The sequence below is a fragment of the Plecotus auritus genome, assembly GCF_963455305.1.
Source record: "Plecotus auritus genome assembly, chromosome: 9".
NCBI lineage: Eukaryota > Metazoa > Chordata > Mammalia > Chiroptera > Vespertilionidae > Plecotus > Plecotus auritus.
The window spans coordinates 45,374,553-45,392,796 of NC_137783.1; the positions used below are offsets into that span (position 1 = coordinate 45,374,553).

General features: G+C 54.1%; 1 protein-coding gene across 1 annotated transcript in view; it reads left to right on the forward strand.

The window, feature by feature from the left end:
- The window catches only part of LOC308257819 (cadherin-23-like), a gene marked incomplete at its 3' end in the record, with an annotated part of 323,284 nt that overhangs the window by 47,816 nt on the left and 257,224 nt on the right, over nt 1-18,244 (forward strand). The gene's annotated exons all lie outside the window — the stretch shown is intronic.

Here is an 18,244-nt window from a genome sequence, read left to right on the forward strand (position 1 = left end):
GTGGACTCACGTGGATGTGGCAGGGTGCAGGCCTCTGACCAGCAGTGGCCAGGGTGAGCGTGAAGGTTGAAACATCTTGTCCAGGAGACTGGCTCTTTGCCTGCCATGCAGAACGGGGTGGCCTAGAGACACGCCTTTGAGATTTGGCTCTCACTAACCCTTTGCTTTAGGAAGCTCAGGGTTCCAATCTGCAAAATGGGGATGGAGTAGCCCCATGTCTGGATTGTTGTTGTATTTACATACGATACTGTTAACTCCAAAGTTTCTGCACCTGGAAGATTTTGTTGTTATGGAAAGGATAGGCTGTGTGTGACCAGGGATGGCTGGATGGGCTGCCCTGCCAGCCACGGGCTTGCAGGGGGAACAGACAAGCACATGGATGAGCTGGTCCAGTGGGGTGGTCAATACCAATGGCCAGCGGCATAGCCCAAGCCAGTCAGAAAATGTCAGCTCACAGGAGGAGGAGGTCAGTGCTGTGGGCAGGCCAGACTCCCAGCTCTGGGGCTGATCATCCCTTTCTGCTTGGACACCCAGTGGTGGGGAGTCATCATCTTACAAGGCAGCTCCTTTTTGTGGGTTAGTTCTGAGAACGAAAAGTTCTTCCTGATACTCACATGAAACCTGTCTCTCTGGCACTCCTGCCCATTGAATGTCCACTGAAGCCTTCCAGAAAAATAACAACAGAACATGTGATGTACAATATATATGTGGAGCATATCCTATATAATAAAACCCTAATATGCAAATTGACCAAACGGCAAAATGACCAGTTGCTATGACGTGCACTGACCACCAGGGAGCAGACGCTCAACACAGGAGCTGCCCCCTGGTGGTCAGTGCACTCCCACAGGGGGAGCACCGCTCAGCCAGAAGCTGGGCTCAGAGCTGGCGAGCTCAGAGGCGGTGGCAGGAGCTTCTCCCGCCTCCACAGCAGCGCTAAGGATCCATCCCAGAGGCGGGATGTCCGACTGCTGGCCCTGAGGGGTCCCGGACTGCGATAGGGTGCAGGCTGGGCTGAGGCAACCCCCGCCCCACCCCGCCCTGTCCCAGTGCACGAATGTTGTACACCGGGCCTCTAGTATTATTATAATGATGTTTACTGAGTGCTCAAGGCAGTGTCCTCAGTGTTGTAATTAGTTCATTTTTAAGATTCCTTTTACGAATTGGAGTAGAGTTCAGCTGCGTCAGTATGTAGTTTCTGTGACTGCTCTCCGAGTTAAAGAACAGGACGTCCATCCTGACAGCGGGCTGTGGCCCTGAGCCCAGGAACGGAATGGGAGGGCACAGTGCGGCCATCTGAAACCCTTGCGGAGGCTGCTTGTTCTGTTACTATCTCCTCACCTATCTCAGGTTCCAATTCCCTCTGCGTGATGTTCTTTCTGAAGACCATCTCCCAGCCAGAGGAGACAGCAGCAAAATGAAGTCATTAAGTAGCTCTGTCCTCCCACCACCCTGGGCTGTTAATGCTCAGGGCCCCCTTGTCCCTGGGCGTCTTGCTCCAAACCTGCACATCAGTCGTTGGCAGCAGAGCCTGGCCTGGGTGGGGCAGAGCAAGGGCAGATCAAGGACTCGGTGTCTGGTCCGGCTTGTTGGCATTGCCTACACCTTGGCCCTGCTGTCAGCAGTGAATGGCCACATGGCACCTTTAGGGTGAAAGACAGGTGCTGCAAAGGTGCTGCCTCCAGGTTGCCTCCGGGTTCCACTCCAGACACGCCACCAGTATCACTCATGTCAAGATCACCAGTGACCCCTGTGGCTAATGCAGTGGCTAGTTCTTGGGCCTTGTGACCTGTCAGAGATGATCTTTGTCTACTCCAGGATGTCATCTCTCTGGCTGTTCCTTCTCAGTCTCCTTGGCTGCAGGCTCCACATCTCCTGGATTTCTTTGCATTGGCAGTCCCAGGCCCAGCTCCTGTATCTATTCTTCGTGTTCTCACTCATGTGATCTCTAGTCTCAGAGTGTTAGGTACGGTTTATATGCTGACGATGCTGGGATGGCTGCCTTCTGCCTGGGCCTCCTCGCAGAGGAGATTCCAGACTCGTGTACCCACCTCTGCTCACCATTTCCACCCGGATGTCTAAGGGCTCTCCACCTCAGCGTGTCTAAAGCTGAATCCTGATCCTCCCCCCAAAGCACCTGCCGCCCCTGCAGCCTGTCCCATCTCAGTTAGCTGCACCTCTGTCCTTCCAGTTGCTCAGGCCAGAAGCTTGGGGTCATCCCTGACTTTTCCCTTTCCCCCTCACCTCTCCTCCAGTTCATCTGGATGTCCTGAGGCTCTAGCTTCAAAATATTTCCAGAACCTTCTCACTTCCCACCCTTTCCGCAGCTACCCCCAGGGTCCAAGCTTGGGTCACCCAGGCAGCTCCCTAATGGTCTCCGTGGTCTCCCTGTGGCAGCCTGTTCTCACCATAGCAGCTGAGTGAGCGAGTGGTTCTTTGCAGCCTGGGACAGAGCCTGTCATCAGGTTGGCTCACGTCCCCCCATACCTCTTGGAACAAAAGCCAGCGTTCCTAAATGGCATGAAGGCTGTTTGCAGTCCTGGCCCTGCTGCTCTCACACCTCCCCACTGCCCTCCCCCTTGGAGCGCTCCCCTCCAGCCATGCTGGTTTCCTTGCAGTTCCTTGGGCAGGAGAGGTGGGTTCTGACCTCTCAGCCTTTGCAGGTGCCGCTCCTGCCACTGGAACATGGTGGATGAGCCTGTGCTGGGCAGTCAGGTCAAAGGCCACCACCTCGGAGGCTCTCCAGGCGGGTTCAAGTGTGGCTTCCTTGGCTTCCTTCCCTCTCTCTTAGTCCCAGCTGGGGTGCCGTTGTGACTCTGTTGCTCATCTGTCTCCCTGTTGCTCTGTGAATGCTTCCAGGTGGCCAGGGCCATATCTGTGTCCCCAGGGCTCAGCCCCGTGCCCGGCTTGCATCTGGGGTTTGGGTGCCTTGGGGACAGGAATGGAGTCTGGAGTTTGTGAGCATGTGGGGGGGATCTTTGAGCAAGGGCTGGGGATGGCTCCATGCCTGCTCACCATCCCTCCTGGAGTCTCAGGCCAGGCACTCCCCTCCCAAGGGCGTCAGGAGTGAAGTGTTGGTGACAGCAAGGATGGCTGCCCAGAGGGTGGGACCCAGAGAACTTGTCCCCCAAACAGCACAGATGTTGGAAGTGCCAGGGTCATGTTTTTATCACCCCAGCTGCCTGCGGAGTTGCGTGTGGCATTTGCTGGAGACCCTCGGGGCACCGAGCCAGGGAGGGACACAGCAGCAGCATGAAGTCCGGCTTGGAGGCACCACCTGACCGAGGAGCCCTGAGAGGGACCGAGGACTTCTACCTCAGCTGCCACCAATTCTCATGCCTTAGGTCCTGGAGGGGTGGCGTCCCTCGGGGCTGGCCACTGAGGTCACTCCTCCTACCTCAATTCTACATAGCTCCGGCCAGATGTCTCCCTGGCACCCGCCACTCCCCAGAGGCGCCCTGCTTTCTGGCCCTGGTGACCCACGCAGCATCCTAGTACCTCATGCTGCCTCACCACTGCCCCTTGCCGTGCTGTTCCCGGGCCAGGCGTGCCTGTGAATTCCTACTCTTCTTTCAGGGCAGAGCTCAGATGCCAGCTGCTCTGTGAGGCCCGCAGCCTCCCCATCCCCTGTCTGCTTTGTGTTCGTCTCTGAAAGCTCTTAGCGAGTTCTCGCTTGCTATCTGTGTGTACCTCCCCCTTGGCTGTTCATGTTCACTTATTACTTTTATTAATATCGACATTACAATTAATTATAATTTTCACATTTATATACAACCTAGGATTGTGAGCGATAATATTAGCCAGTGTTTATTGACTGCCAGCCTCCTGCCGGGGCCTCGGTGAAGCATTTTCAATGCATGGCTTCCCATGGGCCTCACGGTGACTCTCAGAGGTGTCCTCATCTCCACTTCACAGCTGAGCAGGCTGAGCCTGTGTGCCCTCTGTGCCAAGCACAGTACCGGGTACAGAGGGGCTCAACAGATGCTGGTCAGATGAGTAGCAGGATGAAGGCAGGAATGAGAGGATGTGGAGGGTGAATGTCTTGCCGATCCTCCTGCCCTTGTTTCCCTGTCCCTCTGTGCCCCTGAGATTGGTGCCCACGGCGCCAGCTTCCCCAGGCAGACCCTCCAGCACCCCCAAAGCGTCTTGAGCCACAATTCAGGTGGTAGTGCCCACGCTAATCACCTACACGACTGAATTAGTCTTGTCAGGAGCCATTAAGGCGGGAGCTGGGATTCATTAGGATGGATCGGGCCCAGGTAGCGCCTGGCACTGCTGCCAGTCAGCACTGATTAATTTCTCTGCAAACCCCATCAATGCCCAGCTGTTTCGTCTGGACCCAGGGAGAGCAATTTTCAGTGGGCTGACCCCGCGTCGGCGGTCTCAGCAGATGGAGGAGCTGTGCCCCTGCGGGCATGTGGACAGCTCCCTGCAGGGGCAGCCCCCATGGAGCACAGAGTGGGAGGCTGGCGAGAGTGGCAGGCTGTGTGGGCAGCAAACACTTGGGGATGGCGAGATGTCTGGGCATGGGATTCTGGAGAAGACATGGAAGGGATGGGTGAGGGGGAGAATGGGAGGTCTCGGTACCTAGTGTCTTGGAAGGGGCAGTCCCTCCCTCCCTGTGCCTTTCTCCCATTGTATCTTTAAAGGGAAGAAAGCATCTCTCAGGAGAGGATGGAGGCTGAGAGTGATTTTCCTTGTAACCAGAGAGTTCCTTAGGACTGACACAGGGGACAGGGGCCCCTGGTACCCCAGAGGAGTTCCTCAGCAAGGAATTGTAGGGCTAGGGGGATGTGGATGTGAGGAGTCCAGTAAATCCCAGCATTAGCTGGGTGTGTGCTCTGAGCATGGCTTGGTCTTTTCTGCCAACCGCCTGTACAGAGACAATAGCCCAAGAGCTAATAATAATACAAAAAATAGAGTATGTTAGAAATAATAAGTGCAAAGGAGAAATTATTATCTTTCGTTGAAGCTAAGGTCAGTGGGAGACAGGGGGGCTCTAATATTTCACACCTCACTTTGACCCCCCGCATCCCCAAGGCTCTTCATAGAGCCTATGATGTACCCCTGCAGCCTCCTGTAAGACAATTTGATGACCACTGTCTTAGTCAAACACTCCCACTTTACAGATGGAGAAACTGAGGCCCAAGAGGGGGAGCTTGCCCAAGGGCCCCAGCGAATTACTGTTGGATTCCAGACTGAAGCCTGCCCTGAATTCACACACCAGCTACAGAAGGGATTCAAAGGGGCTCTGCCCGTGCAGGCTCATGCTGCCTTGGGACCTGGGGAAGAAGGGGATCTTGGGTTGATGGGGTGAGAGTTTAGGACATAGTTAGAAGAAAGGCCTCCAGGTGCCTCTCAGCTTTTACAATCTTGGGGTAGAGTGCTTAAGAAGGGGAAGTAAGGTTAGCCCAGAGGCTCCCTGGGGGACAGTCAGGCTGGAGGGGGCATGGTTTTAGAGGAAGGAGGTGACCCAGTATCTGTCCAGATGATCCGATGCTGGGACCCAGGGGCGTGGCCCTAGGTTCTTATCACCATCACAGAGCAGGGACTTTACTCTTCCTTCTGGGAGGTGGGGTGATGACTCTTAGGACCCCTGGAAGGGCCTGGATGCTTCCGCAGCCTTGCCCCCTCTGCCTTCCTCCAGGGCAGCACTGACCCTCCAAGAGGGAGACAGGACAGATTAGCGCCCTCTGGCCCTCTGAGGGATCTTATGGGCTGTAGCCACTCTCAAGAGGCTCCTGCCTGGGCCCATGTACAGCCCCAGCTGTGGACTGGCCCTCAACACAGGGGTGGGGGTCGGGTGGGTGTTTTGGATGCAGCCATAATAACACTAATGATAACGATGATGCGCCACCTGTTGTGCAGGCAGACTGTTAATGTGTTAGACACTTCACACCTGTGCCAGGCCGTGCTGGGGAGTGGGGTAGGGATGCATACATGAGAGATCACTGGGAAAACGGCACCTGTTTTTCATCATGCACCTACTCTGTGTCTAGCTAAGCTCCTCCTACACATGGCTTCATTGAATCCTAAGAGCAAACCGAGAAAACGGGCCTCCTAACCTCCATTATGCGCTGAGGACGCAGAAGCTCCGAAAGGATAACTTGCACGGGGTCACACATCTTGGATAGGATGGAAATTGGACTTGAATCTGGTGCCACCTGCCCCCAAACCCTGTGCCCATAACCACATCTTGGGGATTCTGTATGTAGGTCATTGCTTTCAAGGAGCCCCATTTTGGTGTGGAGAACCCCAGGCAAGTGGGAGCATGGGCTACAGAGCACGGAGGAAGGAGTTTGTGCTGGGCAGGGGAAGGAGGAGGTTTCGTTGTAGAGGCGGCGTTGAGTGCCCGGGCTTTAACGGGCTGAAGCCACAGGAGAAGCATTTCAGAAGTGACCGGTAGTGGAGCAGACGATTTGTGTTGTGTTTTGGATGGCAGGAATAGGTTGTTGTGCTTAAAAATAAAAATAATGACAGCAACTACTCAGTACTTGTGTTTTACTAGTTAGATGGCCTGCAGGATCTTGTTGAATCCTTAGCAGCAGTGCTGGGGTGTCTGTTCTGTTCTAAGCCCCATGTTACAGGTTTAGAGACAGATAGCAAGCTGCCCAAGCTTCCACAGCTCAGTCAGGATTTGAATTCCAAGAGTTTGAACTCCAGCATCCACAAACTTACTACCCCACTGTGCTGCTTCACAGGATTGTGTGGGTCTTTCCTCAACTTGTCACCCAGGAAAGGGCCTCAGTGACCAAGGGCCACACTGGAGAGGTGCTGGATCCAGGGGCAGCTGCTCCCAGGCTGGGAGAGTGTCCAGCACAGCTTGCCCTGGGAGCAGAGACCCCGGGCTGGGCCAGGTGCCTGGGTCCCAGGCCTGGCTCTGTTCCCACATAGCTGTGTGAGCGTGGGCAGGTGGATTTCCCTGCCGGGCCTCGCTTCCCTGCGTCACTCAGAAGATGCTAGTCCTTGATGACGTACAGAGTTGGGATTCCTGCTGAACAATGAATGTGGGGGTGGGGTGGGGGAGGGAATAGAGGAGAGTGAGAGAGTAACCCAGTTGCTTGCTCTTGGGCTTGCTGGGCCTTTTCCAGTGAGCAGCTGTGAAAGAGGCGGGGGCCTTGGCCAGCTGAGCTGTGGCCAGGCAGCAGGCACCTTCTTTAGGGGGGTGACAGATGAACCTGGCTCAGCCGTGTCCATAGGTGAGGATGTGCTGAGCTTGCAGCCAACTGGGAACCAGCCGAAGGTGTAATTTACAAGAGCTGAAAACCCTCCAGCTGGCTGGGGAGAGGATGGCAGGCAGAACCAACTTTGAACTTGTCATCACTCTCCTGCCCCAATGGTTCTTTACATGGCTCAGGGGACCTGTGAGCCTGACCGACTACAGTTTAGCCCAGAATAGGAGGTCAAATCTTTCTGTCAGCACTTGACCAAGAAAGGATTTGGACACCCAGGAAAGTTGTCCATTGGTGCAAGGATCGCCTTGAAGGTCCCCCGTCTGTGCAGAGTACATCAAACACTGGGAGAGGGAGCACAAGGTCTGGGTTTAATCCCAGCTCTACTACTTACGAGCTGTGTAACCACCAGCAAGTCCCTGGGCCTCTCTGAGCCTCCTTTGCTTCCCCTGGAAATGGGGATGATCGTACTTGTTCAGCTGACTTCACAGCGAGCTTTATGAAAGAGCTTTGAAAACTAAATTGCTATGCAAATGGCAGACATTTTAATAGACCCATTTGTCTTTAAGTGCTTCCTCTTCTGAGAAGCCCTCCATTGCATTTTCAGCAGGTGTGGACTGTATCACCAGCTACTTATCCTCTCTCTGCCTCAGTTTACTGATTTGGAAGATGGGCATAATGATCACACTGTGTATAATCATAGTATTGTGGTGAGACTCACAATACTCATAGTATCCTATATAATAAAGAGTTAATATGCTAATTAGACTGAACAGCAGAACAACCGTCTGGATATCCTTCTGGATGACCATCTGGACGACCTTCCGGATGAAGCTGGGGCTACAAGGGGCTGTGAGGGCCGGCTGAGGCTGCGAGGGCCGAGCCCCTTGCATGAATTTCGTGCATTGGGCCTGTGGTTATTATATAAGTTAGTTAATTTGGGGCATATAGAACTGTGCTTGGCACTAATAGAAGTTAACTATTATGTTATCATTGACTATACTTTCCAGGAGCAGTTTGGGACAGGAATGATGCCCTAAGTCAGGGGTGGGAAACCTTTCTTCTGCCAAGGGCCATTTGGATATTTATGACATAATTATCGGGACATACAGAATTATCAACTTAAAAATTAGCCTGCTATATTTGGTCGAACATTTAATTAACTCGCCCCTAATGCCTTGGCAGGGCCAGACCAAAAGATTTCTCGGGCCTTATACAGCCCGTGGGCCGGATGTTCCCCACCCCTGCCCTAAGTGACCAAAGCCCACTGTGCCCAACACATGGACACTTGGTATGTTTTATGCATTACTCCTCCAAGGGGCATTTTCCCTCTTCAGCTGCAAGAGACTGAGTGGCCCCAGGTCCACCTTCCAGCCTGACCAGGAATCCACTGGCACAGCTGTCTGCCAACAAGTGGTGCAGGCGCTGGGTGGGCAGCTCCTATCTCACCAGGCAGTGAGTGCCACAGCTCAGCTGGCCAAGGCCCCCGCCTCTTTCACAGCTGCTCACTGGAAAAGGCCCAGCAAGCCCAAGAGCAAGCAACTAGGTTACTCTCTCACTCTCTCCACTTGCCTAGTAACCGGCCATCCACCTCCTGCTGCTGCTCCCCATTCATCTGGTCTCCCTAGAGTGCCCAGCAGTCAGCCTGTCCCTGGGTCTGAAGACAGAGGCCTGCCCCTCATCCGCTCGTCTCTACTCTGGAGGCCCCGGCTCCTGTAGCCAGCCCTCGGACTCAGGACAGACTTTGCTCACGTTCTCCCTCCTGGGCCAGGCACAGCACTAAGGCGTGCTCGTGTTGCTCCTCTCATCCTCACGGCCCCCCATGAAGGAGGTGGGTACTAAGCCCATTTACTGATGAGAAAACCAAGGCTTAGAGAAGTTGCCTCCTGCCAGAGGGCTCGCAGTCATTACCGTGCAGGGCTGGGTTCAAGCCCGGGCCTTTCTTCCTCCGTGGCCAACACTCTACTCTGTTTGTAGGCGCGTAGATCAGAGGAGGCGGACAGAGAACCTTCCAGCCCCAGGGCTGGGATGGGGTCTTCACCCACCATCTCTGGCCTCTCTTCTGATGCTTATTCTGCCTTAATACTACAATGGATGGTGGGGACAAGACCTCCGAACTCTGGTCCCTCTGCCCCCTTGCCCGTGCCTTAGCTGCCCCCACACTCAGGTGTCAGGGCCTGCCCGTGGGCCCTCCTTTCCCCGGGCTCTCTGGGCAGCAAGACTCTGGGTGGGGGGAGCCCTAGAACTTCCTAGGATTGATTTGGCCTTTGAAGAGGATAATTCAAGATGAATATGCCGGCGTCCGGCTGGAGTGAGATGGAGGGATTATTGAGTGTTGAACCTGCTTCACCGCATCAGCTGCTTTATGAGCTCTCCAGAGAAACCCTATGTTGTGGATAACTCAGCCCTGACAGGCAGGGAGGCGGTGTCTGTCTCCCGCATTCCTGGGCGAGCTGTCTGGGTGCACCTCGCTCACCCCATCTGGGTGTCCAGAGCGGCTTCTGGCCTCATTGCAATGAAGGTCATTGTCCCTCCCCAACTTGTTCATCCCGCGCTGCCCCAGGCACGGGGTAAGGGCAGCGGTGCTCACCTGCTGGGTCCTTGTGCTGGACTCTGGCTCCAGGCTGCCTCGGACAGTCCAGGAAGCAGGGACGTGAGTGGGCCAGAGCCTGTGGACAAATCTCATTGACCTCTGGCAGCCTGTTACCCCCAGGGGCAGCCCAGCCCCATCGCTAGGGACACGGCCTCAGCAGGGGCAGCCCAGCCCCATCGCTATGGACACGGCCTCAGCAGGGGCAGTCCAGCCCCATCGCTAGGGACACGGCCTCAGCAGGGGCAGTCCAGCCCCATCGCTAGGGACACGGCCTCTGCAGGGGCAGCCCAGCCCCATCGCTAGGGACACGGCCTCTGAAGGGGCAGCCCAGCCCCATCGCTAGGGACACGGCCTCTGCAGGGGCAGCCCAGCCCCATCGCTAGGGACACGGCCTCTGCAGGGGCAGCCCAGCCCCATCGCTAGGGACACGGCCTCAGCAGGGGCAGCCCAGCCCCATCGCTAGGGACACGGCCTCAGCAGGCTGCCAGGCTCCTCGGCAGGCCAGAGTGGGTCTGTGGTTCAGGGACTCTGTACACCATGGGGGTGTTGCTCTCGTGGAACCAGCCTTGCCTGATGATGACACACAAAAGCATTAAGTCAGGGAACAGAGCCCCTTGTGGGGCCCTGGCAGCTCAGCTTAACTCCCGTTCCTCGGCTGTTCGTCCTCATCGGGCCCTCCTGCAGCTCCATGGCCTTCCAGGGGCCATCCAGGGTGGGCCAGGCAACAGACCAAGTTGTAAACTCTTGGAGGGCAGGGAGTGTGTCTCAAAGCCTTGTTAAGTGGGGTCGCCTAGGGTGTGCAGTAGACTGACAGTGAGCACCAAGGGCCTACCTTCCTCAGGGTCCCCTGTGGAGCCTGGCAGGGGGAGTGTAACACAGGTGACACGCATGCTGTGTGTCATGGTGTAACACAGATGACATGCATGCTGTGTGTCATGGTGTAACACAGGTGACATGCATGCTGTGTGTCATGGCTTAGCTGTCCGTCCCAGCCCAAGAACACGTTTAGCCATGGGCTGTGACAACCTTAGGTCACAAAAGTCGTACTGAGGGAAAGGCATCCAGAGGGGAAATGACAGGGAGGCAAACTGCCCATGAGGGACAGCTTGGGGCCAGGAGAGCTGGGCGCAGGGACTTCCCGCAGCAGGAGTCCAGAGTGATAACTGGTAGTCGGTGCCCCGGGGAGTGGGTAGTCCGGTGCTGGCACCAGCGTTCCGTCATTTTATTATATTTTATTTTAAAATATATTTTTATTGATTTCAGAGAGGAAGGGATAGGGAGAGAGAGAGAGATAGAAACATCAATGATGAGAGAGAATCATTGATCGGCACAAGCCCACAACCCAGGCATGTGCGCTTGACCGAAATCTGGGACCCTTCAGTCTGCAGGCTGATGCTCTATTCACTGAGCCAAACTGGCTAGGGCACATTCCGTCATTTTAAACACACCCATGTCTCCTCCTCCATTCTCACTCTTCTCTGCGTCCGTCATGTCGTGGGACTCGGAGGCTGGCAGTGACTTGTGATGAAAGCAACGTACAAACCCTGTGCCAGTTCCCGCTCAGCGGATCCTTACGATAACCCATAAGGGCTACCACTGGCCCCGCCGTATAGATGAGGGAGTCAGTGACCGGTCCACAATCCAAGGTCCCAGTCAATGTGAGTGCCAAGGTTTGAGCCCGACCGTCTGACCCCAAGGCATGCCTGGTTCCATGCCCATGTGTGCCCGTGAGTAAATGGCCCCAGTTCCTCAGGCCTGTTTCCCCACGTTATAAACCGAGGATGGCTGGCCTCTCCCAGTGTGTTCTTCCCTCCTGCCCGCAGTGCAGAAGCCCTGGAGAGCTGGTCACAACGCAGATGGCCACCCACATCCCCGAGTTCCTGAGTCAGTAGGTCTGCCTGGGGCCTGAGAACTTGCATTTCCACTGAGCTCTTAGGGGCTGCTGCCGCTGGCCTGGGGACTCCACTTTCAGACCGCTGCCCTCGCCATGCTGTTTCCTGGCATCCAGAATTGGCTCCTGTGCCTGCGTGTGTCCTCCCTCATCCAGGCCTGCTCAGTTCTCAGCCCTGGGGGTGTCTGCCCTGTGGGCATTGGGCTGGGTTCCCTGGACCTGCCTGGCCATCTTGCAGGCCCTCTGCCTGAGACATCTCCTGTGCTCTCTACACCTCTGCTGGGGCTCATCCTCGGGGAACACGTGTGTGAATTAAGAGGAAGCCTGAGGAGCACCGGAGGCACAGGAGAGCTGGAGGCCTAGGTGCCCAGGTGCCCGGTGCCCAGCATGTCTTGCCCCCGGCCCCACCTTTTGTGATTACAGAGTGGCTGTGCAGCAGTGGACACAATGACTCCTGACGGCCTTCATTAAAAGCTCTGGAGCAGTTTACAATCAATTGTGGAGAAGGGAGCTGCTTCCCTCCTCGGGCACCCCCACCCCTGCTTCCAGGGAGTCCTGCCCAAGGAGATGTGGGTCTGGTGGAGGGGTAGGTGTTTTAGGGCCTGAGCAGGGAATAAGGGGAGGGGAAGGCGGCAGGGAGGAGGAGGGGGAGAGTGTGACTTCTGAAGCCAGTGAATCCACTGTCTTTACAGTGGCAGGCCATCTGCCAGCAGCTCTTGGCCGAGCACTCCCAGCTCTGGCCTTGCCCCCACCATGCTGAAGCCTCCACCAGGTCCTTCACCTCTGGGAGCCCCAGTTTTCTCATCTGTAAAATGGGTCTGATCCCATGTATTTGCAGAGCTGTTGTGATTTTGGGGTGAAATAGTGCATGTGGTGAGCACAGGTGCTCAGTGGCAGGAATGTGGACCCCAACGGATGCTCAGTGGCAAGAATGGTATTTCCTGCTCCACCTGGGAAGCCTCACCTGCCCCTGCCTGCACAGGTGCTTTCTAAAAGCAAAAATCTGTTCAGATGTTGGCAGCCCAATGTCCCCCCCGAGTCTGGCTCAGGCCCTGCCTCATTCTTGGGACACAGGAAACTAGAAGACACTCATGGGGAGTGCCCGGCGGTACCTGCCCCTCTAGGCTGGACCTCTGATCTCGAGAGCTTTGGATCCCGGGGTGAACAACCTCTTCTTGTGCCTGTTGGCCAATTTAGGAGAATTAAGATGTTTAGCAGCTGCATTTCCCTCCATCTAAAATGAAAACAATGTCGTGTGTTGTAGTAAGGCAACCATCCTGAAGGCAGTGGGACATCGCTCAGAACAAACTGTCTCCCCCTTCCCTTCTCAAATCTATTTTCCAACTCTCTCTTGATCCTGTACAAGGCAAATAAAACACTTCATACTTTCACTATGAAAAGTATAAAATGAAAATAGCTTCATCAAGTGTCATGGGGGCAAGGGGTGGGGAGAGAAACACATGTTTTTATAACTTGGTGGATTATCTATTTCATTGACTAGAAACATGTCCACGAGAAAAGTGGCACTGGCTTTTAGTTTTGAAAGTATAAATATGTGAGTCTATTTGAGAAGCAGCAGTAAGGAGGCCGCGTTCTGACATTAGACTTGGGGCCTAGACCTGAACCACAGGGCTGTCCCTGCTTCAGCCTGGGACCCTCATCTGGTGAGATGACATATGGGCTGTGGCATCTGACATGTGACATATGCCCAGCACGGAGCCTGGCACACCATCAAGGCTGGTTCTTCCCAGCCTGCCCTTACCCCGTTGGCAACAAGTATTGCCTTTGCTTTTCCAGTTATTTTCCGCCCAGTCCTCTACCATTAAAAGAATAATGAGGAATGAAGACAGGGGTCTCCCACCCTTCCTCCCCACTCATTCCTCATCCTCAAAAGGATCCCTTTCTCAGCCCCCTCTCTCTGGCTCTTACCGGCCAGCTCTCCTGCCATAGTTTCCTTGTTCATAAATCAGGACGTTGATTCTCTTATGACCAAGCATCAGTGGGTGTAAAGTCCCCAGGGTGTCCAAGAGCTAGGACTCTTGAGATCAAAGGTGTTTCATGTTAGAACTACTCTGTTTTGCCTGAAGTTTTTCTTCTGTGTTCCTCATTTTCTGGCCCCTTTCTTTGGCCAGAGCAGTGTCCTGCCCTCAACAGATTCAAAACCCAGACCTCTGGGGTTTCTTACGTTGCCACTTCTTTATGAGGCATTTGTAGACATATCCACCCACCACCGTATCTTGGAGGCCTCATTAACATATTTTAATTTAACCAACATATGTTGTACGTACTCTGTGTCAGTAGCTACTATAAACTCTTTTAATCCTGTAACAATTCCCTGAGGAAGGTGCTCTTATTATCATTCCTACTTTATAGGTGGGGAAACTGAGGCAATAATTGCAGTTACTTGCCCAAGGTCATGCAGCTGGTGAGTAGGGGTGGAGCTGGGATTTGAACTGGGGTGGTTAGCATCAGCAACTAGCCTCTTAAGCAGTGTGTTCTGCTGCTTCCGAATAATAGTGATGGCAGTAGTAATCGTGGCTTCTATTTATCAAGCACATGTGAGGTGCCAGGCACTTTGTACACATTATTACACCAAATCTTTATGACAAACCACCAGGTAGGTATTTATGTCTATGTGTATCAAATAAGGAAAGAGGCTCAGCGAGAATAGTTAACTTGCCCACAATCCCCGAAGTGGTATAGAGGGGAGGCAGAACTGAAATCCAGGGCAGCCTGTCAGTGAGTCCCTGCTCATCCTACTATGTCTCCTAGATGCTCTGGCTCCAGAGACCCACCAGTTATCTGTGATGAGGACTTGTCTTATCCAGAAGCAATTCCGCTCAGCCCCACTGTGCCAGAGCATTTATAGTTCTGGGGGATGCCAAGAGCATGAGGAATGGGAGTGGGGGAGGAGGGTGCAAGAGTAGAGTAGGAGGGCGATGAGATTGCAGTTCAACAGGACCACTTATGGACAGTTGATTGTTGGCCTTGATCTAATGTCCTACGTGCCCTTCACTGGCCAGTTAAAATGAAAACTAATGACGGGAATATAAGTTAAAGTGTCTTTCAACGCTCCTGGATTCAAATCACCTTCCCTCTTGTCCTTCTAACTGTGTCTCATAGAGCTAATAAGAGCGGTCATTGATGGAGGGCCAACTAGGTGCCAAGACTACCTGCATCACCTCATTCAATCCTCATAACTGTCCTGGGTGAGGACATTATAATCATATTTCTATTCTTTTCAGATGAGACCCTCCAAGTGGGTGGAAAAGTATAATGCTGCATTGTCCAAAACAATAGCCATGAGCCACATGTGGCTATTTAAAAGTGCATTAATTACAATTAGATAAAAAATAGAAAACTCCCTTTCTTATCCATACTGGCCACATTTCAAGTGCTCAGTAGCCACCTCTGTGGAGGGGCTGCCGTGTTGGACAGCACAGAGAATATTTCCATGATCGCTCAGTTTTCCAGTGAGCAACCCAGCAGCCTGCCCATAGTCATTCAGCTGGGCAAAAGCAGCCCCATGGGAACCACTGTTTTTCATGCCTGGCCATTTCCCCCTGGCCCTGATGGCAAAGAATATTCTCTCTAGGTAGCAGCTTACGGTACAAAGAGGCAGCATGACCTACTCAAGGTCGAGAGGCTGGAGTCGATGGGGTAATAGATGCTGAGGCCCTGAGTCATTGAGTGCCACCCAGCTCTCTGGACTCTAGCTGGGCCAGCTCAGAGCCGGGGGCCCGTGGGCAGGTGATATTCCCACCTTCGGCCAGAAGCAGCCCTGCCGGTTATGAATTTTTACAGCTGTTTACCGACGCTGTTCTGTCCAGGAATGAAATAACTCTCCCCACGGCCACTATGAATTCTTTGCTTCCCTGGGACAAAAAAAAAAAAAAAAAAAAAAAAAAAAAACTAGCCCTTGTGATTGGAACATTGTCTGCAGTCCTGTCAGGTAGCGGTGGTGAATGACAGGTGAGAGAAAGCAAACGGCTGAAAGCCATTACCCTCTTACTTCAGTGGACTCGGGAAAATAGTCATAAATTAGTGCCGTGTGCCGAACGAGCAGAGAGGAAAAAGCACAAAATATAAAAAAACATACATACAAAAAAGAACACACCTCCTCCCTGAGAAAATCGTAATTTTCCTCCCGAGGGTGGGAGGAGTAGGCTGTTCAGAAGGTAACGCCTCTGAAGAGCCTGCGCGTCACTGTCACTGTCACCCTGCCTTTGCCACAACCCGGAGAGGAGACCAGGCCCTGCAGGACCCGTCAGTGAAGCAGGGAGTTAGCGCCCCGCCCCCTGCAGGGCTACCTCCTGCAGTGTGTGTTCCTGTGTGAGGGTGTGTGGTGATGTGTCTTCATGGGGTGATGCCCTATTTGTGCATATACCTTCTGTGTGTGTGTGTGTGTGTGTGTGTGTGTGTGTGTGTGTGTGTACATGGGGTCACAGACCACCTTGGAGGCTGGAATCGAGTGAAGAGCAAAGGACAGCCTGTATGGTGCATGTGCTCTTATTGATGAAAGGACATTGGCTCTTCTTACATTGTGGCTCCAAAATTGTGTTCCTTTGTGGAGGGTGGAGAAGGGGGTGTGAGAAGGGGCCGGCTCAAGGCAGAATGGCTCAGTAAACCCCTTTGGAGATCCCAGATTGGGGCTGCTGGGAACAGTCATCTGATTTCAGCAAGTTCAGCTTATACACACAAAGGTGTGAACTTGAGTGAGAACATTTTGTGGGTGGATGGTGTACAGCAGGGGTCCTCAGACTTTAGCATGCATTTGAGTCCTTGGGAAGGCTTGCTACGACAGATTGCTGGCCCCTCCCCAGAGTTTCTGACTCAGCAGGTCTGGGGCAGGGCCTGGGAATGTGCATTTCTCACCAGCTTTCAGGGGATGTTGATACTGCTGGTCTGAGGACCACACTGTGAGAACCACTGATACACACCTTCAACAAAGTCCTTTAATGAATCCCCAGCGCCACAAGCCTGTGCGGTTCAGCAGGAGGTAGTATAGTGTGTGGTTAAGAGCAAGGAGCAGACTGCTGGGGTTCAAAGCCTGACTCTACCACCTGTCACCTACGGGCCCTTGGCAAGTGGCTTAACCTCTCTGTGCTCGGGCTTCCTCATCCATGAAGTGGATGATGAAAATATCAACCACACAGGGCTGGTGTGTGGAAACTTAGTGTTAAAAGCTTAGAATAGCCCTGGCCGGTTTGGCTCAGTGGATAGAGCCTCAGCCTGTGGACTGAAGGGTCCCACTTTCGATTCCGGTCAGGGCACATGCCCGGGTTGCAGGCTCAATCCCCAGTAGGGGGCATGCAGGAGGCAGCTGATCAGTGATTCTCTCTCATCATTGATGTTTCTATCTCTCCCTCTCCCATCCTTTCTGAGATCAATAAAAATATATCCTATATAATAAAAGCCTAATATGCAAATCGACCGAATGGCAGAACTACCAGTGGAATGACATGCACTGACCACCAGGGGGCAGATGCTCAACACAGGAGCTGCCCCCAGCCCACAGGCCCCAGGCCAGCCAAGGCAGGTGCCAGCAGGGTCTCCCCAGTTGCCCCGCCAGTCACCCTGCAGAGGGAGGTGACCTGTGGTGGTGGGGTGATGCGGGGGCAGGGCTGGCCGGTGAGTGGGCCGGTGCTGCCCCCCGCCCCCCATCACCCTGCCAGTCACCTCTGCAGAGGGAGGCAACCAGCTGCGGTGACGGGGGGCGGGGCCGGCAAACAGGCAGTGCCAGGCTGGCCAAGGCGGGTGCCAGCAGGGCCCCCCCAATCGCCCCACCGGTCACCCCACAGATTGGCCCCCATCACTGGCCAGGCCTAGGGACCTTACCCATGCACGAATTTCATGTATCGGGCCTCTAGTTAAGAAAAAAAAGCTTAGAATAGTGCCTGGAACCTAGACAGCACTATGTGTATTGGCTAACATTATTCTCCCCACTTTGCAGATGAGCAAACTGAAGTAGGTGACATTCCAAGGTCACACTGCAAGTTAGGGCAAAGCTGGAATAAGAACCCAGGCCTTCTGACTCGTGGCCAGTGCTCCACACCCCTTTGCCCCACCTCACGTGAATCAGGTTCTCTTTACTGGGACCCTTGCTTCCAAAAGCCGTGTATCCTGGTTCATTTCCTGACCTTCCCTTCAGCGTGTGTGAGGGGTGGAGGGAGGCAGGCCCTTACTCCTTTCCTCTCAGGAAGTGGGGGTGAAACAAACCCCGACGGCCAGCTCTGGCCTCTGCCCCAGCCCACGTGCTCCCTGATGCCCACCTGTGACCTGGCCCTGCAGCTGCAGCACAACCTGAGACTCACCTAGAAACTGGGTCAGGGAAATGGAGGCGTTTCTGGATGAGAAGAGTGTGGGGAATGGTTATACTCACGTGTGCATGTGAGCTGTACACACATACACGCACACATGCGTGTGCACACACCGTCATGGGTCAGAAACCTAAGTCTCGGGGCAGGAGAGGAGGCTGGACCTGCCTGGAGCGTTGTAGCCAGCTGTCAGCAGCTGTGGGCCAGGGGCTGGTTTCTGCCCCTGCAGAACCCACCTTACTCCCCAAAGGACCTGCTGGGGAACGCCCTG